This window comes from Gorilla gorilla, chromosome 14 (genome assembly GCF_029281585.2).
Source record: "Gorilla gorilla gorilla isolate KB3781 chromosome 14, NHGRI_mGorGor1-v2.1_pri, whole genome shotgun sequence".
In the NCBI taxonomy this organism is placed as follows: domain Eukaryota; kingdom Metazoa; phylum Chordata; class Mammalia; order Primates; family Hominidae; genus Gorilla; species Gorilla gorilla.
Genome location: NC_073238.2, coordinates 131520397 through 131544553, shown reverse-complemented (window position 1 = coordinate 131544553; position 24157 = coordinate 131520397).

The window sequence follows — 24157 nt, the reverse complement described above, 5'->3', positions numbered from 1 at the left end:
GAAATATCTACACCGCTATCTGTATAAACATGGAAATATCTTCACCGCTATCTGTATAAACATGGAAATATCTATACGGCTATCTGCATAAACATGGAAATATCCACACCGCCTTCTCTATGAACATGGAAATATCTACACCGCCATTTGTATGAACATGGAAATATCTACACCGCCATCTGTATGAACATGGAAATATCTACACCGCTAACTGTATGAACATGGATATATCTACACCGCTATCTGTATGAACATGTAAATATCTACACCGTTATCTGTATGAACATGGAAATAACTACACCGCTATCTGTATGAACATGGAAATATCTACACCGCTGTCTGTACGAACATGGAAATATCTACACTGCTATCTGTATGAACATGCAAATATCTACACAGCTATCTGTATATCAATGGAAATATCTACACTGCTATCTCTATGAACATGGAAATAACTACACTGCTATCTGTATAAACATGGAAATATCTACACCGCCACCTGTATGAACATGGAAATATCTACACTGCCATCCGTACGAACATGGAAATATCTACACCGCCATCTGTATGAACATGTAAATATCTACACCGCAATCTGTATGAACATGGAAATATCTACACCGCTAACTGTATGAACATGGAAATATCTACACCGCCATCTGTACGAACATGGAAATATCTACACCGCCATTTGTATGAACATGGAAATATCTACAACGCCATCACTATGAACATGGAAATATCTACACTGCCATTTGAATGAACATGGAAATATCTACACCGCCATCTTTATGAACATGGAAATATCTTCACCGCCATCTCTATGAACATGGATATATCTACACCGGCATCTGGATGCACATGGAAATATGTACACCGCTTTCTGCATGAACATGGAAATATCTACACAGCTATCTGCATATACATGGAAATATCTACACAGATTTCTCTATAAATATGGAAATAACTACAGCGCTATCTCTATAAACTTCGAAATATCTACACCGCCATCTGTATGAACATGGAAATATCTACACCGCCATCTGTACGAACATGGACATATCTACACCGCCATCTGTTTTAAGATGGAAATATCTACACCGCTATCTGTATAAACATGGAAATATCTGCACGACTATCTGTATAAACATGGAAATAACCGCACCGCTATCTGCATAAACATGGAAATATCCACACCGCTATCTGTGTAAACATGGAAATGTCTACACCGCTATCTGAGTAAACATGGAAATATCTACACCGCCATCTGTGTAAACATGAAAATGTCTACACCGCCATCCCTATAAACATGGAAATATCTACACCGCCATCTGTATGAACATGGAAATATCTACACAGCTATCTGTATATCAATGGAAATATCTACACTGCTATCTCTATAAACATGGAAATAACAACACTGCTATCTGTATAAACATGGAAATATCCACACCGCCACCTGTATGAACATGGAAATATCTACACCGCCATTTGTATGAACATGGAAATATCTCCACCGCCATCTCTATGAACATGGAAATATCTACACCGCCATTTGTATGAACATGGAAATATCTACAGCATCTGTATGAACATGGAAATATCTACACCGCCATCTCTATAAACGTGGAAATATCTACCCTGCTCTCTGTATGAACTTGGAAATATCTACACAGCTCTCGGTATAAAATTGAAATTATCTACACCACTATCTCTATAAACATGGAAATATCTACACTGCTATCTGTATAAACATGGAAATATCTACACCGCTATTTGTATAAAAATGGAAATATCTTCACCGCTATCTGTATAAACATGGAAATATCTACAACGCTGTCTCTATAAACTTGGAAATAACTACACCACTATCTCTGTAAACATGGAAATATCTAGACCGCCATCTCTATAAACATGGAAATATCTACACCACCATCTGTATAAACATGGAAATATCTATACCCCTATCTGCATAAACATGGAAATATCTACACCGCCATCTCTATGAACATGGAAATATCTACACCGCCATCTGTACAAACATGGAAATATCTACACCACCATCTGTATGAACATGTAAATATCTACACCGCCATCTGTATGAACATGGAAATATTTACACCGCTAACTGTATGAACATTGAAATATCTACACCGCTATCGGTATGAACATGGAAATATCTACACCGCCATCTGTATGAACATGGAAATATCTACACCGCCATTTCTATCAACATGGAAATATCTACACCGCCATCTGTATGAACATGGAAATATCTTCACCGCCATCTGTGTGAACATGGATATATGTACACCGGCATCTGGGTGAACATGGAAATATCTACACCGCTATCTGCATGAACATGGAAATATCTACAGAGCTATCTGAATATACATGGAAATATCTACACAGATTTCTCTATAAATATGGAAATAACTACAGCGCTATCTCTATAAACTTCGAAATATCTACACCGCCATCTGTATGAACATGGATATATCTACACCGCCATCTGTACAAACATGGACATATCTACACCGCCATCTGTATTAAGATGGAAATATCTACACCGTTATCTGTATAAACATGGAAATATCTGCCCAACTATCTGTATAAACATGGAAATATCCGCACCGCTATCTGTATAAACATGGAAATATCTACACTGATATCTGCATAAACATGGAAATATCCACACCGCTATCTGTGTAAACATGGAAATGTATACACCGCTATCTGTGTAAACATGGAAATATCTACACCGCCATCTGTGTAAACATGAAAATGTCTACACTGCCATCCCTATAAACATGGAAATATCTACACCGCCATCTGTATGAACATGGAAATATCTACACAGCTATCTGTATATCAATGGAAATATCTACACTGCTATCTCTATAAAACTGGAAATAACTACACTGCTATCTGTATAAACATGGAAATATCCACACCACCTCCTGTATGAACATGGAAATATCTACACTGCCATCCGTACGAACATGGAAATATCTACACCGCCATCTGTATGAACATGTAAATATCTGCACCGCCATCTGTATGAACATGGAAATATCTACACCGCTAACTGTATGAACATGGAAATATCTACACCGCGATCTGTATCAACATGGAAATATCTACACCGCCATCTGTATGAACATAGAAATATCTACACCGCTATCTGTATAAACATGGAAATATCTGCACGACTATCTTTATAAACATGGAAATAACCGCACCGCTATCTGTATAAACATGGAAATATCTACACCGCTGTCTGCATAAACATGGAAATATCCACACCGCTATCTGTGTAAACATGGAAATGTCTACACCGCTATCTGTGTAAACATGGAAATATCTACACCGCCATCTGTGAAAACATGAAAATATCTACACCGCCGTCTCTATAAACATGGAAATATCTACACCACCATCTGTATGAACATGGAAATATCTACACCGCCATCTCTACAAACGTGGAAATATCTACACCGCTATCTGTATGAATATGGAAATATCTACACCGCTATCTCTATGAACAGGCAAATATCTTTACAGCTATCTGTATATCAGTGGAAATACCTACACTGCTATCTCTATAAACATGGATATAACTACACTGCTATCTGTATAAACATGGAAATATCTACACCGCCATCTGTGTAAACATGGAAATATCTACACCGCCATCACTATAAACGTGGAAATATCTACACCGCTATCTGTATGAACATGGAAATATCTACACCGTTATCTGTATCAACATGGAAATATCTAAACCGCTATCTGTATGAACATGGAAATATCTACACCGCTATCTGTATGAACATGCAAATATCTTCACAGCTATCTGTATATCAATGGAAATATCTACACTGCTATCTCTATAAACATGGAAATAACTACACTGCCATCTGTATAAACATGGAAATATCCGCACCGCCATCTGTATGAACATGGATATATCTACACTGCCATCCGTACGAACATGGAAATATCTACACCGCCATCTGTATGAACATGTAAATATCTGCACCGCCATCTGTACGAACATGGAAATATCTACACCGCCATCTGTACAAACATGGATATATCTACACCGCCATCTGTATTAAGAAGGAAATATTTACACCGCTATCTGTATAAACATGGAAATATCTGCCCAACTATCTGTATAAACATGGAAATATCCGCACCACTATCTGTATAAACATGGAAATATCTACACCGTCATCTGTATGAACATGGAAATATCTACAATGCCATCTGTATGAACATGGAAATATCTACACCGCCATCTGTATGAACATGGAAATATCTACACAGCCATCTGTATGAAAATGGAAATATCTACACCGCTAACTGTTTGAACATGGAAATATCTACACCGCTATCGCTATGAACATGGAAATATCTACACCGCTATCTGTATGAACATGGAAATATCTACACCGCTATCTGTATGAACATGGAATTATCTACAGCGCTATCTGTATGAACATGCAAATATCTACACAGCTATCTGTATAAAATTGAAATTATCTACACCACTATCTCTATAAACATGGAAATAACTACACTGCTATCTGTAAAGAAATGGAAATATCTACACCGCCATCTGTATGAACATGGAAATATCTTCACCGCCATCTGTATGAACATGGATATATCTACACCGGCATCTGGATGAACATGGAAATATCTACACCGTTATCTGCATGAACATGGAAATATCTAAACAGCTATCTGAATATACATGGAAAGATCTTCAGATTTCTCTATAAATATGGAAATAACTACAGCGCTATCTATATAAACTTCGAAATATCTACACCGCCATCTGTATGAACATGGAAATATCTCCACTGCCATCTGTACAAACATGGACATATCTACACCGCCATCTGTATAAACATGGAAATATCTGCCCAACTATCTGTATAAACATGGAAATATCCGCACCGCTATCTGTATAAACATGGAAATATCTACACTGCTATCTGCATAAACATGGAAATATCCACACCGCTATCTGTGTAAACATGGAAATGTCTACACCGCTATCTGTGTAAACATGGAAATATCTACACCGCCATCTGTGTAAACATGAAAATATCTACAACGCCATCCCCGTTAACATGGAAATATCTACACCGCCATCTGTATGAACATGGAAATATCTACACCGCCATCTCTATAAACGTGGAAATATCTACACCGCTATCTGTATGAACTTGGAAATATCTACACTGCTCTCTGTATAAAATTGAAATGATCTACACCACTATCTCTATAAACATGGAAATATCTACACTGCTATCTGAATAAACATGGAAATATCTACACCGCTATCTGTATAAACATGGAAATATCTTCACCGCTATCTGTATAAACATGGAAATATCTATACGGCTATCTGCATAAACATGGAAATATCCACACCGCCTTCTCTATGAACATGGAAATATCTACACCGCCATCTGTACGAACATGGAAATATCTATCCCGCCATCTGTATGAACATGTAAATATCTACACCGCCATCTATATGAACATGGAAATATCTACACGGCTAACTGTATGAACATGGATATATCTACACCGCTATCTGTATGAACATGTAAATATCTACACCGTTATCTGTATGAACATGGAAATAACTACACCGCTATCTGTATGAACATGGAAATATCTACACCGCTGTCTGTACGAACATGGAAATATCTACACTGCTATCTGTATGAACATGCAAATATCTACACAGCTATCTGTATATCAATGGAAATATCTACACTGCTATCTCTATGAACATGGAAATAACTACACTGCTATCTGTATAAACATGGAAATATCTACACCGCCACCTGTATGAACATGGAAATATCTACACTGCCATCCGTACGAACATGGAAATATCTACACCGCCATCTGTATGAACATGTAAATATCTACACCGCAATCTGTATGAACATGGAAATATCTACACCGCTAACTGTATGAACATGGAAATATCTACAACGCCATCTGTACGAACATGGAAATATCTACACCGCCATTTGTATGAACATGGAAATATCTACAACGCCATCACTATGAACATGGAAATATCTACACTGCCATTTGAATGAACATGGAAATATCTACACCGCCATCTTTATGAACATGGAAATATCTTCACCGCCATCTCTATGAACATGGATATATCTACACCGGCATCTGGATGAACATGGAAATATGTACACCGCTTTCTGCATGAACATGGAAATATCTACACAGCTATCTGCATATACATGGAAATATCTACACAGATTTCTCTATAAATATGGAAATAACTACAGCGCTATCTCTATAAACTTCGAAATATCTACACCGCCATCTGTATGAACATGGAAATATCTACACCGCCATCTGTACGAACATGGACATATCTACACCGCCATCTGTTTTAAGATGGAAATATCTACACCGCTATCTGTATAAACATGGAAATATCTGCACGACTATCTGTATAAACATGGAAATAACCGCACCGCTATCTGCATAAACATGGAAATATCCACACCGCTATCTGTGTAAACATGGAAATGTCTACACCGCTATCTGAGTAAACATGGAAATATCTACACCGCCATCTGTGTAAACATGAAAATGTCTACACCGCCATCCCTATAAACATGGAAATATCTACACCGCCATCTGTATGAACATGGAAATATCTACACAGCTATCTGTATATCAATGGAAATATCTACACTGCTATCTCTATAAACATGGAAATAACTACACTGCTATCTGTATAAACATGGAAATATCCACACCGCCACCTGTATGAACATGGAAATATCTACACCGCCATTTGTATGAACATGGAAATATCTCCACCGCCATCTCTATGAACATGGAAATATCTACACCGCCATTTGTATGAACATGGAAATATCTACAGCATCTGTATGAACATGGAAATATCTACACCGCCATCTCTATAAACGTGGAAATATCTACCCTGCTCTCTGTATGAACTTGGAAATATCTACACAGCTCTCGGTATAAAATTGAAATTATCTACACCACTATCTCTATAAACATGGAAATATCTACACTGCTATCTGTATAAACATGGAAATATCTACACCGCTATTTGTATAAAAATGGAAATATCTTCACCGCTATCTGTATAAACATGGAAATATCTACAACGCTGTCTCTATAAACTTGGAAATAACTACACCACTATCTCTGTAAACATGGAAATATCTAGACCGCCATCTCTATAAACATGGAAATATCTACACCACCATCTGTATAAACATGGAAATATCTATACCCCTATCTGCATAAACATGGAAATATCTACACCGCCATCTCTATGAACATGGAAATATCTACACCGCCATCTGTACAAACATGGAAATATCTACACCACCATCTGTATGAACATGTAAATATCTACACCGCCATCTGTATAAACATGGAAATATTTACACCGCTAACTGTATGAACATTGAAATATCTACACCGCTATCGGTATGAACATGGAAATATCTACACCGCCATCTGTATGAACATGGAAATATCTACACCGCCATTTCTATGAACATGGAAATATCTACACCGCCATCTGTATGAACATGGAAATATCTTCACCGCCATCTGTGTGAACATGGATATATGTACACCGGCATCTGGGTGAACATGGAAATATCTACACCGCTATCTGAATGAACATGGAAATATCTACACAGCTATCTGAATATACATGGAAATATCTACACAGATTTCTCTATAAATATGGAAATAACTACAGCGCTATCTCTATAAACTTCGAAATATCTACACCGCCATCTGTATGAACATGGATATATCTACACCGCCATCTGTACAAACATGGACATATCTACACCGCCATCTGTATTAAGATGGAAATATCTACACCGTTATCTGTATAAACATGGAAATATCTTCCCAACTATCTGTATAAACATGGAAATATCCGCACCGCTATCTGTATAAACATGGAAATATCTACACTGATATCTGCATAAACATGGAAATATCCACACCGCTATCTGTGTAAACATGGAAATGTCTACACCGCTATCTGTGTAAACATGGAAATATCTACACCGCCATCTGTGTAAACATGAAAATGTCTACACCGCCATCCCTATAAACATGGAAATATCTACACCGCCATCTGTATGAACATGGAAATATCTACACAGCTATCTGTATATCAATGGAAATATCTACACTGCTATCTCTATAAAAATGGAAATAACTACACTGCTATCTGTATAAACATGGAAATATCCACACCGCCTCCTGTATGAACATGGAAATATCTACACTGCCATCCGTACGAACATGGAAATATCTATACCGCCATCTGTATGAACATGTAAATATCTGCACCGCCATCTGTATGAACATGGAAATATCTACACCGCTAACTGTATGAACATGGAAATATCTACACCGCCATCTGTATCAACATGGAAATATCTACACCGCCATCTGTATGAACATAGAAATATCTACACCGCTATCTGTATAAACATGGAAATATCTGCACGACTATCTTTATAAACATGGAAATAACCGCACCGCTATCTGTATAAACATGGAAATATCTACACCGCTGTCTGCATAAACATGGAAATATCCACACCGCTATCTGTGTAAACATGGAAATGTCTACACCGCTATCTGTGTAAACATGGAAATATCTACACCGCCATCTGTGAAAACATGAAAATATCTACACCGCCGTCTCTATAAACATGGAAATATCTACACCACCATCTGTATGAACATGGAAATATCTACACCGCCATCTCTACAAACGTGGAAATATCTACACCGCTATCTGTATGAATATGGAAATATCTACACCGCTATCTCTATGAACAGGCAAATATCTTTACAGCTATCTGTATATCAGTGGAAATACCTACACTGCTATCTCTATAAACATGGATATAACTACACTGCTATCTGTATAAACATGGAAATATCTACACCGCCATCTGTGTAAACATGGAAATATCTACACCGCCATCACTATAAACGTGGAAATATCTACACCGCTATCTGTATGAACATGGAAATATCTACACCGTTATCTGTATCAACATGGAAATATCTAAACCGCTATCTGTATGAACATGGAAATATCTACACCGCTATCTGTATGAACATGCAAATATCTTCACAGCTATCTGTATATCAGTGGAAATATCTACACTGCTATCTCTATAAACATGGAAATAACTACACTGCCATCTGTATAAACATGGAAATATCCGCACCGCCATCTGTATGAACATGGATATATCTACACTGCCATCCGTACGAACATGGAAATATCTACACCGCCATCTGTATGAACATGTAAATATCTGCACCGCCATCTGTACGAACATGGAAATATCTACACCGCCATCTGTACAAACATTGATATATCTACACCGCCATCTGTATTAAGAAGGAAATATTTACACCGCTATCTGTATAAACATGGAAATATCTGCCCAACTATCTGTATAAACATGGAAATATCCGCACCGCTATCTGTATAAACATGGAAATATCTACACCGTCATCTGTATGAACATGGAAATATCTACAATGCCATCTGTATGAACATGGAAATATCTACACCGCCATCTGTATGAACATGGAAATATCTACACAGCCATCTGTATGAAAATGGAAATATCTACACCGCTAACTGTTTGAACATGGAAATATCTACACCGCTATCGCTATGAACATGGAAATATCTACACCGCTATCTGTATGAACATGGAAATATCTACACCTCTATCTGTATGAACATGGAAATATCTACACCGCCATCTCTATGAACATGGAAATATCTACACAGCCATCTGTATGAACATGGAAATATCTTCACTGCCATCTCTATGAACATGCATGTATCTACACCGGCATCTGGATGAACATGGAAATAACTACACCACCATCTGTATAAACATGGAAATATCTATACCGCTATCTGCATAAACATGGAAATATCTACCCCGCCATCTCTATGAACATGGAAATATCTACAACGCCATCTGTACGAACATGGAAATATCTATAATGCCATCTGTATGAACATGTAAATATCTATACCGCCATCTGTATGAACATGGAAATATCTACACCGCTAACTGAATGAACATGGAAGTATCTTCACCGCCATCTGTATGAACATGGATATATCTACACCGCCATCTGCATGAACATGGAAATATCTACACCGCTTTCTGCATGAACATGGAAATATCTACACAGCTATCTGCATATACATGGAAATATCTACACAGATTTCTCTATAAATATGGAAATAACTACAGTGCTATCTCTATAAACTTCGAAATATCTACACCGCCATCTGTATGAACATGGAAATATCTACACCGCCATCTGTACGAACATGGACATATCTAAAACGCCATCTGTATTAAGATGGAAATATCTACACCGCTATCTGTATAAACATGGAAATATCTGCCCATCTGTATAAACATGGAAATATTCGCAACGCTATCTGTATAAACATGGAAATATCTACACCGCTATCTGCATAAACATGGAAATATCCACACCGCTATCTGTGTAAACATGGAAATGTCTACACCACTATCTGTGTAAACATGGAAATATCTACACCGCCATCTGTGTAAACATGAAAATATCTACACCGCCATCTCTATAAACATGGAAATATCTACACCGCCATCTGTATGAACATGGAAATATCTAAACCGCCATCTCTATAAACGTGGAAATATCTACACCGCTATCTGTATGAACTTGGAAATATCTACACAGCTATCTGTATAAAATTGGAATTATCTACACCACTATCTCTATAAACATGGAAATATCTACAACGATATCTGTACAAACATGGAAATATCTACACCGCTATCTGTATAAACATGAAAATATCTTCACCGCTATCTGTATAAACATGGAAATATCTACAACGCTGTCTCTATAAACTTGGAAATAACTACACCGCTATCTCTATAAACATGGAAATATCTAGACCGCCATCTCTATAAACATGGAAATAACTACACCACCGTCTGTATATACATGGAAATATCTATACAGCTATCTGCATAAACATGGAAATATCTACACCGCCATCTCTATGAACTTGGAAATATCTACATCGCCATCTGTATGAACATGGAAATATCTACACCGCTAACTGTACGAACATGGAAATATCTGCACCGCTATCTGTATGAACATGGAAATATCTACACCGCTATCTGTATGGACATGGAAATATCTTCACCGCTATCTGTATGAACATGGAAATATCTACACCGCCACCTGTATGAACATGGAAATATCTACACCGCAATCTGTATGTACATGGAAATATCTACACCGCTATCTGTAGGTACATGGAAATATCTACACCGCTATCTGTATGAACATGCAAATATCTACACAGCTATCTGTATATCAGTGGAAATATCTACAATGCTATCTCTATAAACATGGAAATAACTACACTCCTATCTGTATAAACATGGAAATATCTACACCGCCATCTCTATGAACATGGAAATATCTACACCGCCATCTGTATGAACATGGAAATATCTACACCGCCATCTGTATGAACATGTAAATATCTACACCACCATCTGTATGAACATGGAAATATCTACACCGCTAACTGTATGAACATGGAAATATCTACACCGCTATCTGTATGAATATGGAAATATCTACACCGTTATCTATATGAACACGGAAATATCTACACCGCTATCTTTATGAACATGCACATATCTACACGGCTATCTGTATATCAAAGGAAATATCTACACTACTATCTCTATAAACATGGAAATAACTACACTGCTATCTGTATAAACATGGAAATATCTACACCGCCACCTGTATGAACATGGAAATATCAACACTGCCATCCGTACGAACATGGAAATATCTACACCGCCATCTCTATGAACATGTAAATATCTACACCGCCATCTGTATGAACATGGAAATATCTACACCGCTAACTGTATGAACATTTAAATATCTACACCGCTATCTGTAAGAACATGGAAATATCTACACCGCTAAATGTATGAACATTTAAATATCTACACCGCTATCTGTATGAACATGGAAATATCTACACCGCTATCTGTATCAACATGGAAATATCTCCACCGCTATCTGTATGAACATGGAAATATCTACACCGCTATCTGTATGAACATGCAAATATCTACACCGCTATCTGTATGAACATGCAAATATCTACACAGCCATCTGTATATCAGTGGAAATATCTACACTGCTATCTCTATAAACATGGAAATTACTACACTGCTATCTGTATAAATACGGAAATATCTACACAGCCATCTCTATGAACATGGAAATATCTACACCGCCCTTTGTATGAACATGGAAATATCTCCACCGCCATCTCTATGAACATGGAAATATCTACACCGCCATTTGTATGAACATGGAAATATCTGCAGCATCTGTATGAACATGGAAATATCTACACCGCCATCTCTATAAACGTGGAAATATCTACCCTGCTCTCTGTATGAACTTGGAAATATCTACACAGCTCTCGGTATAAAATTGAAATTATCTACACCACTATCTCTATAAACATGGAAATATCTACACTGCTATCTGTATAAACATGGAAATATCTACACCGCTATTTGTATAAAAATGGAAATATCTTCACCGCTATCTGTATAAACATGGAAATATCTACAACGCTGTCTCTATAAACTTGGAAATAACTACACCACTATCTCTGTAAACATGGAAATATCTAGACCGCCATCTCTATAAACATGGAAATATCTACACCACCATCTGTATAAACATGGAAATATCTATACCCCTATCTGCATAAACATGGAAATATCTACACCGCCATCTCTATGATCATGGAAATATCTACACCGCCATCTATACAAACATGGAAATATCTACACCACCATCTGTATGAACATGTAAATATCTACACCGCCATCTGTATGAACATGGAAATATTTACACTGCTAACTGTATGAACATTGAAATATCTACACCGCTATCGGTATGAATATGGAAATATCTACACCGCCATCTGTATGAACATGGAAATATCTACACCGTCATTTGTATGAACATGGAAATATCTACACCGCCATCTGTATGAACATGGAAATATCTTCACCGCCATCTGTGTGAACATGGATATATGTACACCGGCATCTGGGTGAACATGGAAATATCTACACCGCTATCTGCATGAACATGGAAATATCTACAGAGCTATCTGAATATACATGGAAATATCTACACAGATTTCTCTATAAATATGGAAATAACTACAGCGCTATCTCTATAAACTTCGAAATATCTACACCGCCATCTGTATGAACATGGATATATCTACACCGCCATCTGTACAAACATGGACATATCTACACCGCCATCTGTATTAAGATGGAAATATCTACACCGTTATCTGTATAAACATGGAAATATCTGCCCAACTATCTGTATAAACATGGAAATATCCGCACCGCTATCTGTATAAACATGGAAATATCTACACTGATATCTGCATAAACATGGAAATATCCACACCGCTATCTGTGTAAACATGGAAATGTATACACCGCTATCTGTGTAAACATGGAAATATCTACACCGCCATCTGTGTAAACATGAAAATGTCTACACTGCCATCCCTATAAACATGGAAATATCTACACCGCCATCTGTATGAACATGGAAATATCTACACAGCTATCTGTATATCAATGGAAATATCTACACTGCTATCTCTATAAAACTGAAAATAACTACACTGCTATCTGTATAAACATGGAAATATCCACACCACCTCCTGTATGAACATGGAAATATCTACACTGCCATCCGTACGAACATGGAAATATCTACACCGCCATCTGTATGAACATGTAAATATCTGCACCGCCATCTGTATGAACATGGAAATATCTACACCGCTAACTGTATGAACATGGAAATATCTACACCGCCATCTGTATCAACATGGAAATATCTACACCGCCATCTGTATGAACATAGAAATATCTACACCGCTATCTGTATAAACATGGAAATATCTGCACGACTATCTTTATAAACATGGAAATAACCGCACCGCTATCTGTATAAACATGGAAATATCTACACCGCTGTCTGCATAAACATGGAAATATCCACACCGCTATCTGTGTAAACATGGAAATGTCTACACCGCTATCTGTGTAAACATGGAAATATCTACACCGCCATCTGTGAAAACATGAAAATATCTACACCGCCGTCTCTATAAACATGGAAATATCTACACCACCATCTGTATGAACATGGAAATATCTACACCGCCATCTCTACAAACGTGGAAATATCTACACCACTATCTGTATGAATATGGAAATATCTACACCGCTATCTCTATGAACAGGCAAATATCTTTACAGCTATCTGTATATCAGTGGAAATACCTACACTGCTATCTCTATAAACATGGATATAACTACACTGCTATCTGTATAAACATGGAAATATCTACACCGCCATCTGTGTAAACATGGAAATATCTACACCGCCATCACTATAAACGTGGAAATATCTACACCGCTATCTGTATGAACATGGAAATATCTACACCGTTATCTGTATCAACATCGAAATATCTAAACCGCTATCTGTATGAACATGGAAATATCTACACCGCTATCTGTATGAACATGCAAATATCTTCACAGCTATCTGTATATCAATGGAAATATCTACACTGCTATCTCTATAAACATGGAAATAACTACACTGCTATCTGTATAAATACGGAAATATCTACACCGCCATCTCTATGAACATGGAAATATCTACACCGCCATCTGTATGAACATGGAAATATCTACAACGCTAACTGTATGAACATGGAAATATCTACACCGCTATCTGTATGAAAATGGAAATATCTTTGCCATCTGTATGAACATGGAAATATCTAAACCGCTAACTGGATGAACATGGAAATATCTACACCGCTATCTGTATGAACCTGGAAATATCTACACCGCTATCTCTATGAACATGGAAATATCTACACCGCTATCTGTATGAACACGGAAATGTCTACACTGCTATCTCTATGAACATGCAAATATCTACACAGCTATCTGTATATCAATGGAAATATCTACACTACTATCTCGATAAACATGGAAATAACTACACTGCTATCTCTATAAATATGGAAATATCAACACCGCCGTCTCTATGAACGTGGAAATATCTACACCGCCATTTGTATGAACATGGAAATATCTACACCGCCATCTCTATGAACATGGAAATATGTACACCGCCATTTGTATGAACATGGAAATATCTACACCACCATCTGTATGAACATGGAAATATCTTCACCACCATCTACATGAACATGGATATAGGTACACCGGCATCTGGATGAACATGGAAATATCTACACCGCTATCTGCATGAAGATGGATCTATCTACATAGCTATCTGAATATACATGGAAATATCTACACAGATTTCTCTATAAATATGGAAATAACTACAGCGCTATCTCTATAAACTTCGAAATATCTACACCGCCATCTGTATGAACATGGAAATATCTACACCACCATCTGTACAAACATGGACATATCTACACCGCCATCTGTATTAAGATGGAAATATCTACACCGCTATCTGTATAAACATGGAAATATCTGCTCAGCTATCTGCATAAACATGGAAATATCCGCACCGCTATCTGAATAAACATGGAAATATCTGCACCGCTATCTGAATAAACATGAAAATATCTACACTGCTATCTGCATAAACATGGAAATATGCACACCGCTATCTGTGTAAACATGGAAATGTCTACACAGCTATCTGTGTAAACATGGAAATATCTACACCGCCATCTGTGTAAACATGAAAATATCTACACCGCCATCCCTATAAACATGGAAATATCTACACCGTCCTCTGTATGACCATGGAAATATCTGAACCGCCATCTCTATAAACGTGGAAATATCTACACCGCAATCTGTATGAACTTGGAAATATCTACACTGCTCTCTGTAAAAAATTGAAATTATCTACACCAATTTCTCTATAAACATGGAAATATCTACACTGCTATAAGTATAAACATGGAAACATCTACACCGCTATCTGTATAAACATGGAAATATCTACCACGATGTCTCTATAAACTTGGAAATAACTACACCACTATCTCTGTAAACATGGAAATACCTAGACCATCATCTCTATAAACATGGAAATATCTACACCACCATCTGTATAAACATGGAAATATCTATACCGCTATCTGCATAAACATGGAAATATCTACACCGCCATCTCTATGAACATGGAAATATCTACACCGCCATCTGTACGAACATGGAAATATCTATACCGCCATTTGTATGAACATGTAAATATCTACACCGCCATCTGTATGAACATGGAAATATCTACACCGCTATCTGTATGAACATGGAAATATCTACACCGCTATCAGTACGAACATGGAAATATCTACACCGCTATCTGTATGAACATGCAAATATCTACACAGCTATCTGTATAACAGTGGAAATATCTACACAGCTATCTCCATTAACATGGAAATAACTACACTGCTATCTGTATAAACATGGAAATATCTACACCGCTATCTGTATAAACATGGAAATATCTACACCGCCACCTGTATGAACATGGAAATATCTACACTGCCATCCGTAAAAACATGGAAATGTCCACACTGCCATCTGTATGAACATATAAATATCTTCACCGCCATCTGTATGAACATGGAAATATCTACACCGCTAAATGTATGAACATGGAAATGTCTACACCGCTATTGGTATGAACATGGAAATATCTACACCGCTATCTGCATGAACATGGAAATATTAACACCGCCATCTGTATGAACATGGAAATATCTACACCGCTATCTGTATGAACATGGAAATATATACACCGCCATCTGTATGAACATGTAAATATCAACACCGCCATCTGTATGAACATGGGAATATCTACACTGCTAACTGTATGAACATGGAAATACCTACACCGCTATCTGTATGAACATGGAAATGTCTACACCGCTATCTGTATGAAAATGGAAATATCTACACCGCTATCTGTATGAACATGGAAATATATACACCGCCATCTGTATGAACATGGAAATATCTTCACCGCCATCTGTATGAACATGGATATATGTACACCGGCATCTGGATGAACATGGAAATATCTACACCGCTATCTGCATGAACATGGAAATATCTACACAGCTATCTGAATATACACGGAAATATCTACACAGATTTCTCTATAAATAAGGAAATAACTACAGCGCTATCTCTATAAACTTCGAAATATCTACACCGCCATCTGTATGAACATGGAAATATCTACACCGCCATCTGTACAAACATGGACATATCTACACCGCCATCTGTATTAAGATGGAAATATCTACACCGCTATCTGTATAAACATGGAAATATCTGCCCAACTATCTGTATAAACATGGAAATATCCACACCGCTATCTGTATAAACATGGAAATATCTACACTGCTATCTGCATAAACATGGAAATACCCACACCGCTATCTGTGTAAACATGGAAATGTCTACACCGCTATCTGTGTAAACATGGAAATATCTACACCGCCATCTGTGTAAACATGAAAATATCTACACCGCCATCCCTATAAACATGGAAATATTTACACTGCCATCTGTATGAACATGGAAATATCTACACCGCCATCTCTATAAACATGGAAATACCTACACCACCATCTGTATAAACATGGAAATATCTATACCGCTATCTGCATAAACATGGAAATATCTACACCGCCATCTCTATGAACATGGAAATATCTACAACGCCATCTGTACGAACATGGAAATATCTACACCGCTATCTGTATGAACATGCAAATATCTACACAGCTATCTGTATAACAGTGGAAATATCTACACAGCTATCTCCATTAACATGGAAATAACTACACTGCTATCTGTATAAACATGGAAATATCTACACCGCTATCTGTATAAACATGGAAATATCTACACCGCCATCTCTATGAACATGGAAATATCTACACAGCCATCTGTATGAACATGGAAATATCTTCACCGCCATCTCTATGAACATGGATGTATCTACACAGGCATCTGGATGAACATGGAAATAACTACACCGCAATCTGCATGAACATGGAAATATCTACAGAGCTATCTGCGTATACATGGAAATATCTACAAAGATTTCTATATAAATATAGAAATAACTACAGCGCTGTCTCTATAAACCTCGAAATATCTACACCGCCATCTGTATGAACATGGAAATATCTACACCACCATCTGTATAAACATGGAAATATCTATACCGCTAACTGTATGAACATGGAAATATCTACACCGCTATTGGTATGAACATGGAAATATCTACACCGCTGTCTGTATGAACATGGAAATATCTACACCGCTATCTGCATAAACATGGAAATATCCACACCGCTATCTGTGTGAACATGGAAATATCTACACTGCCATCTGTGTAAACCTGAAAATATCTACACCGCCATCTCTATAAACATGGAAATATCTGCACCGCTATCTGTATGAACATGGAAATATCTACACCATTATCTGTATGAACATGGAAATATCTACACCGCTCTCTGTATGAACATGGAAATATCTACACCGATATGTGTATGTACATGGAAATCTCTTCACAGCTATCTGTATATCAATGGAAATATCTACACTGCTATCTCTATAAACATGGAAATAACTACACTGTTATCTGTATAAACAAGGAAATATCTACACCCCCATCTCTATGAACATGGAAATATCTACACCGCCATTTGCATGAACTTGGAAGTATCCACACCGCCATCTCTATGAACATGGAAATATCTTCACCGCCATTTGTATGAACATGGAAATATCTACACCGCCATCTGTATGAACATGGAAATATCTACACGGTTAACTGTATGAACATGGAAATATCTACACGGCTAACTGTATGAACATGGAAATATCTACACCGACATCTCTATGAACATGGAAATATCTACACCGCCATCTGTATGAACATGGAAATATCTACACCGCCATCTGTATGAACATGGAAATATCTTCACCCCCATCTGTATGAACATGGATATATCTACACCGGCATCTGGATGAACATGGAAATATCTACACCGCTATCTGCATGATAATGGAAATATCTACACAGCTATCTGCATATACATGGAAATATCTACAAAGATTTCTATATAAATATAGAAATAACTACAGCGCTGTCTCTATAAACTTCAAAATATCTACACCGCCATCTGTATGAACATGGAAATATGTACAAAGCCATCTGTACGAACATGGACATATCTACTCCGCCATCTGTATTAAGATGGAAATATCTACACCGCTATCTGTATATACATGGAAATATCTGCCCAAATATCTGTATAAACATGGAAATATCCGCACCACTATCTGTATAAACATGGAAATATCTACACCGCTATCTGTATGAACATGGAAGTATCTACACTGCTATCTGTATGAACATGCAAATATCTACTCAGCTATCTGTATACCAATGGAAATATCTACACTGCTATCTCTATAAACTTGGAAATAACTACACTGCTATCTGTATAAACATGGAAATATCTACACCGCCACCTGTAAGAACATGGAAATATCTACACTGCCATCTGTATGAACATGGAAATATCTACACCGCCATCTGTAAGAACATGGAAATATGTACACCGCTAACAGTAAGAACATGGAAATACATACACCGCTATTTGTATGAACATGGAAATATCTACACCGCTATCTGTATGAACATGCAAATATCAACACCGGCATCTGGATGAACATGGAAATATCAGTACCGCTATCTGCATGAACATGGAAATATCTACAAAGCTATCCGCATATACATGGAAATATCTACACAGATTTCTCTATAAATATGGAAACAGCTAAAGCGCTATCTCTATGAACTTTGAAATATCTACACCGCCATCTGTATGAACATGGAAATATCTACACCGCCATCTGTACAAACATGGACATATCTAAACCGCCATCTGTATTAAGATGGAAATATCTACACCGCTATCTTTATAAACATGGAAATATGTGCACCACTATCTGTATAAACATGGAAATACCCACACCGCTATCTGTATAAAGATGGAAATATCTACACCGCTATCTGCATAAACATGGAAATATCCGCACCGCTATCTGTATAAACATGGAAATATCTACACCGCTATATGCATAAACATGGAAATATCCACACCGCTATCTGTGTAAACATGGAAATGTCTACACCACTATCTGTGTAAACATGGAAATATCGACACCGCCATCTGTGTAAACATGAAAATATCTACACCGCCATCTCTATAAACATGGAAATATCTACACCGCCATCTGTATGAACATGGAAATATCTACACCGCCATCTCTATAAACGTGGAAATAACTACATTGCTATCTGTATGAACTTGGAAATATCTACACTGCTATCTGTATAAAATTGAAATTATCTACACCACTATCTCTATAAACATGGAAATATCTACACTTCTCTCTGTATAAACATGGAAATATCTACACCGCTATCTGTATAAACATGGAAATATCTTCACCGCTATCTGTATAAACATGGAAACATCTACAACGCTGTCTCTATAAACTTGGAAATAACTACACCAATATCTCTATAAACATGGAAATATCTAGACCGCCATCTCTATAAACATGGAAATATCTACACCACAATCTATATAAACACGGAAATAACTATACGGCTATCTGCATAAACATGGAAATATCTACACCGCCATCTCTATGAACTTGGAAATATCTACACCGCCATCTGTACGAACATGGAAATATCTACACCGCCATGTGCATGAACATGTAAATATCTACACCGCCATCTGTATGAACATGGAAATATCTACACCGGTATCTGTATGAACATGGAAATATCTACACCGTTATCTGTATGAACATGGAAATATCTACACCGCTATCTGTATGAACATGGAAATATCTACACCGCTATCTGTATGAACATGCAAATATCTACACAGCTATGTGTATATCAATGGAAATATCTACACTGCTATCTCTATAAACATGGAAATATCTACACTGCTATCTGCATAAACATGGAAACATCTAAACCGCCGCCTGTATGAACATGGAAATATCTACACTGCCGTCCGCACGAACATGGAAATATCTACACCGCTATCTGTATGAACATGTAAATATCTACACCGCCATCTGTATGAACATGGAAATATCTACACCGCTAATTGTATGAACATGGAAATATTTACACCGCCCTCTGTATGAACATGGAAATATCTACACCGCTATCTGTATGAACATGCAAATATCTACACAGCTATCTGTATATCAATGGAAATATCTACACTATTATCTCTATAAACATGAAAATATCTACACTACTATCTGTATAAACATGGAAATATCTACACCGCCATCTGTATGAACATGGAAATATCTACACCTCTATCTGTATGAACATGCAAATATTTACACCGCCCTCTGTATGAACATGGAAATATCTACACCGCTATCTGTATGAACATGCAAATATCTACACAGCTATCTGTATATCAATGGAAATATCTACACTATTATCTCTATAAACATGAAAATAACTACACTACTATCTGTATAAACATGGAAATATCTACACCGCCATCTCTAAGAACATGGAAATCTCTACACCGCCATTTGTATGAACATGGAAATATCTACACCGCCATCTCTATGAACATGGAAATATCTTCACCGCCATCTGTATGAGCATGGATATATCTACACCGGCATCTGGATGAACATGGAAATAACTACACCGCTATATGCATAAACATGGAAATATCTACACAGCTATCTGCATATACATGGAAATAACTACACAGATTTCTCTATAAATATGGAAATAACTACAGCGCTATCTCTATAAACTTCGAAATATCTACACCGCCATCTGTATGAACATGGAAATATCTACACCGCCATCTGTACGAACATGGACATATCTACACCGCCATCTGTATTAAGTTGGAAATATCTACACCGCTATCTGTATAAACATGGAAATATCTGCCCAACTATCTGCATAAACATGGAAATATCCGCACCGCTATCTGTATAAACATGAAAATATCTACACCGCTATCTGCATAAACATGGAAATATCCACACCGCTATCTGTGTAAACATGGAAATGTCTACACCGCTATCTGTGTAAACAGGGAAATATCTACACCGCCATCTGTGTAAACATGGAAATATCTACACCGCCATCTCTATAAACATGGATATATCTACACCGCCATCTGTATGAACATAGAAATATCTGCACCGCAATCTCTATAAACGTGGAAATATCTACACCGCTATCTGTATGAACTTGGAAATATCTACACTGCTATCTGTATAAAATTGAAATTATCTACACCACTATCTCTATAAACATGGAAATATCTACACTGATATCTGTACAAACATGAAAATGTCTACACTGCTATCTGTATAAACATGGAAATAACTTCACCGCTATCTGTATAAACATGGAAATATCTACAACGCTCTCTCTATAAACTTGGAAATAACTACACCACTATCTCTATAAAAATGGAAATATCTAGACCGCCATCTCTATAAACATGGAAATATGAACACCACCATCTGTATTAACATGGAAATATCTATACCGCTGTCTGCATAATCATGGAAATACCTACATCGCCGTCTCTATGAACATGGAAATATCTACACGGCCATCTGTACGAACATGGAAATATCTACACCGCCATCTGTATGAACATGTAACTATCTACACCGCCATGTGTATGAACATGGAAATATCTACACCGCCATTTGTATGAACATGGAAATATCTACACCGCCATCTGTATGAACATGGAAATATCTACACCGCCGTCTCTATAAACATGGAAATATCTACACCGCTATCTGTATGAACTTGGAAATATCTACACTGCTCTCGGTATAAAATTGAAATTATCTACACCACTATCTCTATAAACATGGAAATATCTACACTGCTATCTGTATAAACATGGAAATATCTACACCGCTATCTGTATAAACATGGAAATATCTTCACCGCTATCTGTATAAACATGGAAATATCTAGACGGCCATCTCTATAAACATAGAAATATCTACACCACCATCTGTATAAACATGGAAATATCTACACCGCTATCTGCATAAACATTGAATTATCTACACCGCCATCTCTATGAACATGGAAATATCTACACTGCCCTCCGTACGAACATGGAAATATCTACACCGCCATCTGTATGAACATGTAAATATCTACACCGCCACCTGTATGAAAATGCAAATAACTACACAGCTATCTGTATGAAAATGCAAATATCTACACAGCTATCTGTATATCAATGGAAATATCTACAATGCTATCTCTATCAACATGGAAATAACTACACTGCTATCTGTATAAATATGGAAATATCTACACCGCCATCTCTATGAACATGGAAATATCTACACTTCCATCCGTACGAACATGGAAATATCTACACCGCCATCTGTATGAACATATAAAATCTACACCGCCATCTGTATGAACATGGAAATATCTACACCGCTAACTGTATGAACTTGGAAATACCTACACCGCTATCTGTATGAAAATGGAAATATCTCCACCGCTATCTGTATGAACATGGAAATATCTACACCGCCATCTGTATGAACATGGATATATCTTCACCGCCATCTGTATGAACATGGATATATCTACACCGGCATCTGAATGAACATGGAAATATCTACACCGCTATCTGCATGAACATGGAAATATCTACACAGCTATCTGCATATACATGCAAATATCTACACAGATTTCTCAATAAATATGGAAATAACTACAGCGC